The sequence below is a fragment of the Astatotilapia calliptera genome, chromosome 3 (genome assembly GCF_964374335.1).
Source record: "Astatotilapia calliptera chromosome 3, fAstCal68.1, whole genome shotgun sequence".
NCBI classification, from domain to species: domain Eukaryota; kingdom Metazoa; phylum Chordata; class Actinopteri; order Cichliformes; family Cichlidae; genus Astatotilapia; species Astatotilapia calliptera.
In genome coordinates this window covers 50652883-50665610 of record NC_137424.1, presented here as the reverse complement: position 1 = coordinate 50665610, position 12728 = coordinate 50652883, and the positions used below count along the sequence as shown (strand labels likewise).

The 12728-nt window shown below is 41.4% G+C and overlaps 1 protein-coding gene across 2 annotated transcripts in view; it reads left to right on the top strand.

Moving 5' to 3' along the window:
* Positions 1-12728, top strand: part of htr2cl1 (5-hydroxytryptamine (serotonin) receptor 2C, G protein-coupled-like 1) — a 227541-nt gene that overhangs the window by 112721 nt on the left and 102092 nt on the right. For both annotated transcript variants that reach the window (XM_026162610.2, XM_026162609.2), the window contains exon 3: positions 6479-6601. The gene's annotated coding sequence lies outside the window, so the exon portion shown is untranslated. The remainder of the gene's footprint in view (positions 1-6478; positions 6602-12728) is intronic.

Genomic DNA, 12728 nt, shown 5'->3' with positions numbered 1-12728 from the left:
GAGCTGAGGAATGTGTGTATCCAGGGCTTTGTCAGAAGAACATTTCTATTACACCTATGGTGAATGACTAACACTTAAGTGGCTCCGCGCTGCACAGCATGACAATATCGTTCATTAAATTGCCACTGCTGTCACAGAGGTGCTACCGGGAGATGTAATTATGTAAAAACATTCCCCTGTGCTGCTTGGATGGTTTAATATCTACAAAAATCTGCTGTAACTCCAGCATTGCTGATGTTACCATTGTAGTTGAAGGCTGCTGCTAGGTGAGGAGTAAAGGGAGCAGGATGAGAAATGCGAAGGACAAAAGGCAGCACTGGCAGAACTGAGCTGGAAAAACAAAGATGGTGTTTTACTTGGCAACCTGGGAATGGAGGAAAAATGAAACAAAGGAGGAAAAACTAGAAGGGAAAGGGATGACAAAAACTATTGAAAACAGTTACTTAAACAATAAAACAGCAATGCTACCCTCTGCTTTCCATAAGACCAAGTTGTTCTACTTGCAAGTTTAAACTGATCTGTCAGGTCAGAAAATATGAAGTCAACACTAATATGGTGACATCAGTCATAGCCACAGCAGATCACGCAGTCAAGGTCAACCAGATACTGGGCAGATTACTTGATCTCAGTGCCAGCCCACATCAGCTGGCATATATAGAGCAGGTTATTTAAGTTGCTGTAGCCTGATCAGAGCTTTTGCGCATGTGCAAGCTGCTCTGCAACCCACCTCCAACCCATCTCCCAATTCCCATATCATTTATATACAGGAGACCAGAAAGAGATCCAACAGTGAGTGTCTACAGCCATCTGTAAAACACGATGGAGGCTCTGTCATGGTTTGGGCCTCTATTTCAGCCTTCGGTGTTGGAGATCTTGTCAGCCTTGTCATCTGAAAGCATCTGATTGGCATCAGATTCATTTTCAAGCATGACATTGATCCCAAACACACACCAGTGCAGCAAAAGCAAACCAGGAAAACTAAACTGGAGCACTACTAGTCATGGATTGGCCTCCCCGGAGCCCTGACCTCAACATTATTGATGTTGTTGGATCATCTTAAAGAAGAGCTTTGAATGTCCTTCAAAAAGCCTGGAGAGCTATTCCTAAAGACTACTTAAAGAAACTACAAGAAAGCTTCCCTGAGAGAGTTCAGGCCGTGTTGAAGGATAAACATGGTCATACCAAATATTGACTTTCAAGCTTGGTACTGTAGAATTGTACAACCTCTGTTTTTCCTTATATACTGCCTTTCCATGTATGTCTGCACATGTTCCAATAAGTCGCTGTACCTATTTCCCATTTTTCTAGCAAAATACAAAGAATTGATGGATGTCTCGAGACTTTTTTTTACAGTACTGTATTACCTTTGCAAACATTAAAATTGCTGTGTACTCTACACTCAACCGATGGCTTCAGATAGAGAATTTAGAGTGTGTGGCCTTAGCACATCTAGTTGTGTCCCTGGGATTTACTTTGCAGAGATGTCCCACACAGATGTTGTATGTGATTTAAAATGAAGAACTTCCTGGTTAGCATAGCGCATGTCGTGCCTCATACACCACTAAAGAAAAACAACAAAGGGTCAAAGACAAATTCACTGAAAAACGTCTGCATCAGTAAGTCTTTAGAATCTAAAACGCAAGACACGCTACCGTACAAGGACGACACCCGTGAATACACCACCATTGTTAACCTTGTCATTTCAGTTAGGGTTTCCAACTACAAAGCCTGCGTTCAGATGTGTCTTTAGGCTAACTGTCTAATCCGCTGTGGCTTGTGTTTAGCTGATACTTCAAGCTAATTACATCTCCATCATTTCCAGAAACAAAATTAAATCAAGCAAGATAATTAACGGACTGAGAGCTTTCTACCCTTGCTGTTGTTACATCAGAGCTTAAGTGTTGCTTTTTTGAGATCTTATTTAACAACTCTGACAGCAGAAACAGCTTTGTTAAAGATTGAGGATAAGCTCTTGTTGCCTAGAGAGCAAAAAGTGTTGCTTATTGTGGTTTCAGCTGAGCTTTTTGAGTAGTTGGAGGCATGCTCCGATCCCAAAAAGCACAGCCTTGCCAACCCTGGTGGTAACAGGGGATCTAATTAGCAAATTAGCAAACTTTATTGTTCATGTAGTGCTTTTTTTCCATATGCTTTTGGAAAGGAAAGTCAGCTTGTACCTAGGCATGTTAGTGTTTGAATGTTAAGTAGGGTTTATATTTCCTGAGACACACAGAAGTTAAAGGTTCATTTGGAAATATATACTGAGAGCTTCTGCACTCCACATAAATGAGAGAGTGACAGAGCAATATATTTCATCCCTACTGGCCGCCACCGCAGCTTTGACCTTTGCGCTTCTTATATTGGCTGCTTGTGATGGTGGCTTCTCGCATTAATAGCGCTGGTCCAAGGTGGCTGACAAGGAGGATCGTGGCTGGGTTCTGTTGTTCGATTTTCGAGTCGCTGTCACAATTAACTGTGAAAACAGAAAACGAGAGAAGAAAGAGTGAAGCGGGACGAGGGATCAATAAATGTCACAGCTACATGAGATACACATGAATGCACCTCTGCCTTAGGGTTGGTTGGTTGGTTTATTTCTTTGTATTAACTTTCTGATATCTTTTGCATTAGACATGCAAATGGGGTGGATCTGTGGTGACTTTGGTGAGTGGTATTTAATAGGCTGCACAGCAGTCCCTGAAAGGATTGAAATTCCCTGACTCTGATGATCCTCTCTTACTGCCACAAGACTGACATTTGTGATTTCATTTTAAAGATCTTAAAAAAACACCTTGGATCGATTGGCTCAAAATTTGGTACACAGGTCAAATTCTTGTCTTTTCAGTAAGCACGACTATAACACCTTGATAGAGAGGATAGTGTTGTCCTCCCTGGACTTCCTGAGTTGCTGGAGTCTTCCTCTGTGCACTTTGCATGTTCTCACTGTGCATACATGGGTTATTTTCAGGTACTCGGCTTCCTGCCACGGTCCAAAGACATGTTTACATCTATTAACCCAGCACGCATGAGTGTGAATGGTGGCTGTCTTCCTGTTCGCCCTGCGACAGACTGGCGAACTTTTCAGTGTGTTTTTTCACTGTAATACAGCTGAAATAGGGTTCAGCCTATAAGTAGTTAGGATAATGGATGGACAGTGGTAGCATTGTACAAACCATTATGCAAATACTTTGGCTTGTGACCACATACCACAGCTAATGACTGTTCCTTAACTGAGCTCAGCTGTACTTTGTAGAAGTATACCAGCATAATTAAGTGCTCGGGCAAAAACAAACATGGTATGTCATAATGTGCATGTTATTTCTGTGACTTTAGATCCAGGTCTTTAAACAACTTCTAAATACCTTTTTTGTTTAAGTTCCATAGAGCGTTGTTATTGGTCATTATTATAAACTCTTAGTTTTCTTAGACACAACAGGAAAAAAATATCCCACGGCCACTTCTCAACACATTTCTTTTGTCCATATTTGTGCAATGTGTTCATGGTGCATGTATGGTGATGCACTATGTTGGACTGGTGCAGTTCATTGTAAACGTTAAATTATATCACAGGTAGCAGATATCAGTTTATATTAAAAGCAATAACAGTGATTAGAGTCACTGAATTCTACCTTTTTATAGAAGCATTGTGGTGCCAGGGGGTTGGAAATCAGCCAAATAACCTCTGCTTCTATCTTGTTGAATTCAATTGGCTAAACCCACAAAGAGCAGTGACTCTCACAACAACAATTGCAAAGGTCAGCTGATTACAGCCTCTACTCAATGCAGGGTTGACATTACTCATAATAAAATTAATGTCATGTGTAAATACAGTTCCTTTATATATCCGTATGTCGTTTTAAAATCACAAACACAGCTAACAATATTAGCTCGGTGGCGAGTAGCCTTCAGTATCTTTGATATCCTATTGCTGTGTGATTTATTACTACTACTGAAGTGGCACATAACCCAGGTAGCTACCGCAACTAAAACAAGGTAGTTGCAGTGGGCTAGCGTTAGTTTTTTAGAAAGAGCTTACCTCCTGATGTTTCTTTAGGTTGGAGTCTTTTGAAGCTGAGAGCAGCTTGGTTGCTGGCAAACAGAGTTTGCATCACACGGTCAGATTTCGCCCATTCCTTTCTTCTTTAAATGTGAAGTGTTGTCTGAATTTCCAAGTAAGAAATGCATTCCTGCCCGCACACTGCTGGCTCTGTTGTGCTGGCTTTGGGTCCATAGTGTACCTGACACCACCAACATTAACAGGACACTTACATTAGAGCTCCTTATTACGTGTTTTGTTTGGGTTTACGGCAATGCTAGGAATTATCAAAATTAGAGAGGGGATAGGAAGGGGATAGCCTAACATATGAAACAGGAAACACCGCTTTGTAATCCATTTATTTCAACAAAGTAACTGTATTCTAATTATCACCTTTTTAAATGGTAACTGTACAGTTAGTCATATTTTGTATTTTAAATACGTAACAGGAGATATTCTGTTACTCCCCAACACTGGTGAAGAAATTTTTTTTTTATCCTTCCTGTTTCTTTTTTCAAATGTCAGATGGCTGGTAGAAGACGATCTGTGAAATACGAAGCAGGGACAAAAGAAAGCATCAAGTCCGAGGGTAATGAAGTAACAGTAAAAGCAGCACTCTGACAAAGCCAAATGAAGCGTTCATGGCTCATGGCTCAGGCTGTTTATCGTACTGAAGAAGAATGGATGGCTGTAAATGGCTTCTGAAATGGTCAATATTACCTGTACATATAAAGAAGCAGCCCCTTTGAATATTACTGTTCCACTGAATAGCAATTATCAGGTGGAATTACTTCCATGGAGAGGCTAGTTACCGCCCTTTAGTTACTATCATAGCCATTATCCACTCTAATGACCAATCAAAAGAAAGTAAACCATATTATGATGGAGGACTCTAATGCTCGTACGTATAAAGTCTGAAGACCTTCACCCTGGTGACCTGGAAAATTGATCCATATGGAACATATGTTAAACTAAAGAGCACATGAAAATGAACTAAAGTCAAGCATGGAAATGGAAGTCACTTCAATAAACAGGTGGTGAGAGATATTCTGCTACCACACGTCTCACAGTACATCATAAATTATGACTTGATCCCTTAATGAATTTTGCTCACTTCCAAAGGAACAAACAGTCTCTGATTTTATATAAGCTTCATTTTAATGGAGAGAGACATAATATCAACAAAAAAAATCAGGTCAAGCATGCTACATAAAAGTTATAAACTGTTTTTTGTGCATTAAAGTAAGTTAAAGAGCTTCGAAAGAAAAGTGCTCGATTGGACAGAGATCTACTGAGTGCGGAGGCTGTTTGAGTACAGTGAACTTACTGTAATGTCCAGGAAATCAGTCTGAGATTATTTGAGCTTTGTGAAATTGTGTGTTGTCTAAGGAGCTTGGAAAGAAAAGCATCTGGACTTCTTTAAGTTGCTTGAAGACGTTTCACCTCTCATCCGATAAGCTTCTTCAGTTCTAGCATCAAATGGTGGAGAGTCCCAGATTTAAGCTCTGTGGGAGTAACCCGTCAAGAGGGAAAACGGGTAAATAGTAAATGGCCTGTATTTGTATAGCGCTTTTACTAGTCCCTAAGGACGCCAAAGCGCTTTACACAACCAGTCATCCACCCATTCACACACTGGTGATGGTAAGCTACATTGTAGCCACAGCCGCCCTGGGGCACACTGACAGAGGCAAGGCTGCCGGACACTGGCACCACCGGACCCTCTAACCACCACCAGTACGCAACGAGTAAAGTGTCTTGCCCAAAGACAGAACGACTGAGACTGTCCAAGCTGGGGCTCGAACCGGCAACCTTCCGATTACAAGGCGAACTCCCAACTCTTGAGCCACAATCGCTGATCGCCATTGTAAACCACCGCCTCTGTTCAAAGATGGTCGCTCACAGTGCACATAGATGGCTTCTTTCACTCCTCTTTCAAACCATCTGTCCTCTCTGTCCAAAATGTGAACATTGACATCCTTGAAGGAGTGACCTTTGTCCTTTAGATGCAAATGGACAGCCGAGTCTTGTCCCGTTGAGGCGGCTCTTCTATGTAGAGACTATGATGATCTTAGACTACGATGACCTGGATGACTGAGAACCTTCACAGACATTAGAGTGGTTTAAGGATCCAGTCCCCAAGTAAGATGTTTTGTATCAAACTATCAATCACACCATACAGACATGTCAACTTGGCCTACAAGACTACCTGTAACGAGCTACGAATCCCTTTTTCAATAATCACAATTGTTTTGCTATATTTATTTGTATGTATGAAAAAAAAAAATTTCCAGCAAGACGCTGTGACAACTCTTGCCTGAATACCATCCGGGATTATTGAATGAATGAAAATTGTTTTTAAAAAATCATGCAGAGCCTGATTTTTTAACTCACTCGGCACCAAATAGATTCTAAAATTCTAAATTTATCCACCATTTGTTTCTCTTCCAGACTGAAAAGCACAAGTCAGATGTTAGACACTTCAGTGTTTCCAAAGCACACATGAAAGCACGCTGAGGCTGTTCACCCATGGGAGACCGTTACACGCGAAGATCAAAACAGTATTTGGCACGGGTGAGTACATCACCGACACACACATATGAACACAAAATGCGACCGGATTCATTTCAGTTATTCATAAGTATGGAATGCAGACTTAGAGTCTCAATCAGTCATATTAGTGCGTCAGATTGTGCGCCGACTGGCTGGTCAGTCATTATGCTGTGATATAAACAGGAAGTATACGAGATTTCACAGCTTTGTTTGTGTGTGTGTGTTTTTCAGAAATGGCATTATGCCATATTTTTTGTTATTTTTATAGTGTTTGCTTGTAGATGTGGGCCGTAGCGGTGTGAGAACTCAGTCTTAAACAACCTGACACAATCTGAATTTTGCCACAGGCTATGTATCGTTTGGATGCGTCTCACAGTGGGATCTAGGACCACCGTTTTGCCACATTTGTCAAGGGACTGTCAACTTGCATCTGAAGCAGCCCAAAATCTCTAGAGTGTAAAGAACTTACACATGCACAAACACATACAGACTCACAATCCAGTATCATACAGTCAAAGCTGTGTAGAGCTCAGAGATGCTGTAGGCGTGTTTAGTGTTGGGTTCAGACAAAGAACATCAACATTCAGTGTTATGGGGCACCATCTGTCCCTGAACAGCAAAACTCCCACGTGAGGGCATCTACACACACTTACAAAGAAGCACACACAAACATAGATGGATATACAATAAGTAAATACTCTCATGTCCCCCTCACATGTTCTCATATTTTGCTAATTATCTCCCTTACGGATGCCTGATTTCCCCTCGCTTCGTCCGTCTTTTTCACCTCTGTCTCCTCTCGTCTCCCGCTGCATCTGATAGAGTCTATTTAAGGGGACTGCGCACACACACAAACGCACACACACAAACGCACACACACAAATCGCCCTCTCCCTGTTGCTCTCAGGCTGTCTTTCACTTTGGGAAAGTTGCAGCTTTCATCCAACTTTGACGACTTCACATTAATTAGCTCAGTGGTTTGTTCTTCTGCTGGAGTGTGTGCTAGTTAGCAAAGTGGTGTCTGCTGATATTTGATAAGTGGGTGTGCACTACACTTTCTCTGTGACATTTCGGTGTCTGTCATTCGGAAAAAGCACACCCACATTTTGATGCCACGGCATGAGAGACCCTTATTGGCATAATCCCCTAGTTACCAAGGGCCTGGTTTAAGATAAGGAGTAGTAGAATGGCTTTGTAATCAGTGCAAAGTTTCTTTAATGAAACAATGAACTAAAGGAATTTAATTACTTACGCTTCCCTGGTCATGAGGAGACCAGTTGTTTGGCTTTTGGGAGGCATGTTGGCTCCACTCTTCTCTAATAGTTTTCTAACTGGTCAACAGTCCTGGGTCTTTCTAACATTTTTCTTTCATGAGGGAACAAATGCTGTTGTATTAGATCCAGTGTAGTATTGCCTTCTGGATATTGAAGGCCTTCCCGGAAGTAGATTTCTGGATAGGAGCAGATGTTTGAAAATCTGTGTATAGCTTTCAGGACTGATGCAGCCTTTCCAGATGTGCAAGATGCCAATTTCATAGGCACTAATGCGACCTCCTACCATCAGGTATCTTGGCTTTTTGAAAAAAGTGTTAGTAACAAGCCGGATGATCCCTTTCCACTTTAGTAACTTTTAAAGTGAGCAATAGTTCTCCAAGTTTTTTGAAGGTTGTTGAAAGTTTTTTTGGTTCATTTTCACTCATTTTCAGTCCAGTCCTTGTACTTAACCATCTTGGGAATAATGTGTGTACATAGAACAAAAACTTAGAAAAGAACAATTTTTCAATTGTATCTTTAAACACTTTGTTACTAGCAGCCTGTTGCATAAGCACACGTTCCCATTTCTTTAAATGTTTTTTAAAAGGGGGGAAATATTCCTGTACAGACCTGACATAGGGATCGAGGGCCAGTTCTTTCAGGTGATCCATCACCAAAGGTCTGATGGAGTGAAAGGTTTGATTCAAATCATCATCAATACTGTAGAGAAGGTCAGGAGGGCAACGGTGAGTGTCCACAGCCATCTGTAAAATACGGTGCAGGCACTGTCATGGTTTGAGGCTCAGGTTCAGTCAGTTGTGTCGGAGGTCGTGTTAAAATTAATGGAATTATGAAAACAGTACAGTCAGATTTTGATTCACAATGCAATAACATCCTAAAAAAATTTAATAATTTCATTTTTACGGCATGACAATGATCCCAAGCATACTGTCAGTGTAGTAAAGACATGGCCAGATAATCACACAGTGAAACACTATCAGTCATGGATCGGCCTCCTCAGATCTCGAACCTCAACATTATTGAAGCAGTGTGGGATCATCTAAATGCAGCCAACATCCAAAGAAGAGCTTTGAATGTCCTTCAAGAAGCCTGGAGAACTATTCCTACTTAAAGAAATGACAAGAAAGCTGCCTGAGAGAGTTCAGACTGTGTTGAAGGATAAAGGTGGTCATACCAAATATTGACTTTCAAGCTCCTTGTATTGTAAAAGCTCTGTTTCTCCCTTATATAATGTATTAAGATGTATATTTGCACTTTTTAAAAAATCAGTACACTTTAATATTAAACCCTGGTCACGTTATGTTGTGGCTGCACAGTCAGCTAATGCTTGTTTTGCTCTTGTTAGCATGAATCCACGACACATATTGCTATTACATTTCACGAAATGTTTGTTTTAAGAGTCTTAGGATTCTACTGACTGTTATTAATATTATTATTGTTATTATGTCTATTATTGCAGGACCTTTACCTTATAATACAAAGTGCTTTGAGGTGACTGTTGTTGTGATTTGGCACCATATGACTGAAAATGAAAACTGAATTGAATTTCCGTGCAAAGAAAAACTGGCTTTATGAGTGTCACTTCAATAACTTTCAGTAATATTGCATGTATGTTTGTAGCTTTGAAGGGTTAATGAGACTACATATTACCACCACTTTTCAGTTTTATTAGTTTGCCTTAATTATGCATCAAGTGCAAGTACCACAGATCCATAAAGCCACTGCAGACTAAACAAGCTTTGCATTTCTTGGTAAACTGTGTTGAATATGCCTGACTCTCATTCTCCTGACTTAAGGACTTCTGGTTTTCCTGTAATATTTAAATTTGGGGGTTTAAAAAAAGATGCTCCAATTCCAACCAAAAAGCACTTCCTACCTTAGAGAGACCAGCCTCCTCAAAAAACTTACCTTCTTCTGACACGTAAAATTGTTTTTTACAGAGACAGAAGTCAGAGATGCATACCCTGACATTTTAGAGTATTTTTAGTTGGTGTTTGAACAAGTCAGAGAGTCTGAGTGTCTGTTTTCCTTCCTCACTACCTCTCATGCTGCAGCTCTCATGTGATGATGAGACATTGTGTCATGTGCCCATCTGTCAGTGATGACTATGCCCTGATATCAGTACAAAATACACATATATACTAAACACATGCATGTTCTCTGTTGAGGAGGAGGAGAAAAAGGCCGTGTCTCTCAAGTTAATTAGTCTCTCTGGCACTGCGCTCCCCTCTTCCCTTCTCCAAAAGAGCACCAAGGTCAGATTACTTCTCATGATGGATCTCCGCATGTGTTCATGTCCCACTTTCTCCCGTTTTTCTCCGTTACACACATAAAGACGCACGTGCTTTCACAATGTCTTTGATCCTAAAGCCAGAATCGATTTGTTTTGTTGATGCAGTAGAGCTACCGAGTGTAATGACCTCTTCACTGTAGCTGCAGGGACAACATGTGTGTGTATGCGTGTGGCTGCAGGGATCAGCCATAATGAAGTGTGAATCCATCTGATAAAAAAAGTGTGTGAGTCGGTGAACTTCCCCAAGGGACTTACACACTGCTTTTACACAGATTACCTCTGCAAGAGTGCGCCTCTGTCTAGTTAAGCTACTTTCACTTCATTTAATCTTAATTTCCTTTTAGTTTGACGTGCAGCTTTTTGATTGTTACAAATTAAACGTGAGTTAAGGCCTCTACACACCAAACGTATAAAATTTGTGGAAATATTTCGTGCGTCAAAAATATTTTTGAATTTTCCTATTCCTAACGCTACAGAGGAGAATTAGGGCCACATTAAGAAAAAACATATATTATTGTTCATTTTGAAATTTTGAAATTACACTAGACTCACTATTTAGAGAGTAAAAAAGTAGAAATACTGTTTTGAAAAGAAAAAAGTCAAAATGTGGAGATTTAAGTTGTCCTTTCAAGCCAAATTCCTTCCATGGCTGCTGTGCTCTGCAAAATGCCTTCACCACAGAACACCAGACGTGGCAGGCCCGCCATCAGAGCTCAGCTCTCTTCACAGATGAGAGCAGGTTCACGCTGAGCACTTGTGACAGACATGAAAGAGTCTGGAGAAACCGTGGCGATTGTTAAGCCGCCTGCAACATCATCCAGCATGACGGGTTTGGCAGTGGGTCAGTGACGGTGTGGGGAGGCATGTCCTCCTTTGTGTTGGTGAATGCCACACGGTGCTGGGTATGTGAGCAGAGGTCCCACTAATGGACGTCAGGACCGCATGGAGTCTGTGCCCGACGAGTAACCCGCTGGTGCTCGTTTTGCACGTCTCTCGGGGCGCGCCTCCTATTCCTCCTCACACACAGCAGCAGATCCTGAGCCTTAGGATGGTGTCTCCTCCACACTCTTGACACAGGATGCTACTTTGCAACCTGAATATGCCGCAGGTTATCTTTCCTAAGCGGGCAGATTGACATCTCAGAAGTTTAACTGACTTTGTGTTTTAATGCTTTTTTACAAAATCCTTTAGTTGTTTTTCTACATTAAATTAATCACATTCTCAGGCTTCAAACAGCAACATGTAGTGATGAAAAGAACCCATAAAGTGTGAGCGGTGTGTGTTCGAGGAGATGTGTGGCAGACGCTGAAGGAGCAGGTGCAGAGTGGACCGGCGGGTTCACAAAGGCGAGGAGCTGATTGGCAGGACTTTGCAGAAAGCTGACTGGCTGGCACACGCGGGAATCTGGAGTGCAGAGAGTTTGGAAACCACAGAGAAAAAAGTAGTTGTTATTACTGCTACACTTAATGGAAAAATTTGACAGAGAGTGGGTGGAAGAGCTGGAGTTAATATACTGCAGGACGATGATGTATACCTGTGTGGGGAAAGATGCTGGTGGAAGGAAGAACGTGCACAGGAAAAAGATTGATCTGAATCACAGAGCTGTATCACAATAAGTGAATGCAGATGTGCATTAATTTACTCATGACTCATGACAGTCTCTTCCACATATATCTGCATGCAACATGGCAGCTTTATATCTTTACTAGCTTCACATATGGTGACTGTCAAAACAATAAGAACAGAAGAATAAACGATACGTCAAGACCAAGTAGGAAGAAAGAGAAAAAAACTGAAAAGTAAAAGTCCAGTGAAAAAAACAACCTTACTCATAAAACTTAGGATGCTCTTTTGAAGTCGGCTTACACATATGGAGAGTTTGCTTCTGCAGAGGTTTGGTTGCTGAAGGTTCAGTTCTTGGTAGTGAATGACAGGAAACTGTACTTTCCCGTTGTTGCCAGGGAACTGGGAACTTTTACTTTTGCACGAGCAGGACCTTTCAAGCTCTACTAATCCTTCCTGCACCGCGCTGCATCTCTATGTTTGCCTGCGTTGCCCGTATGCTGCCACTTTGACGGCATCACGCTCATCACCAAGAAGCCAATTCGCTCGCTTAGTGCAGAGCCACTTCACTTCTCACTCACTCAGCTCAATTAAGGCTTAAAGCACTTGAGACAGTCATTTTCTGTAAATTGTACCGATTTCTTCTAGAGCAGCATCTGATGCACTGATTTTTAATGACTGGGTCACAACACTCTGGCTGAGGGTAGTTCTGACATTGCAATTGCTGCATCTTCCTTTACGTTTGTGGTGGCTTTTTGGCCAACCGAGGAACAAAGTGCATCACAAAGTACTTTGACGCTTCCCTTCCATTAATAGTGATTATTAAGCTTTTTTTCCACCCAGAAAGCTGACGCTGCAGTGGGAGTGGGACTGTCTCAAACCCCAACACTGGTATTTGTAGCCGCTGCCACTGTGTTTAAGTACCAGCTGAGACCATGAGCATGAGCAGTCCTATCTGAGGACTTTTGGGAATAAACTCTGAGTAACCCAAGTTCTTAAATTTATGCCTTGTGCAATC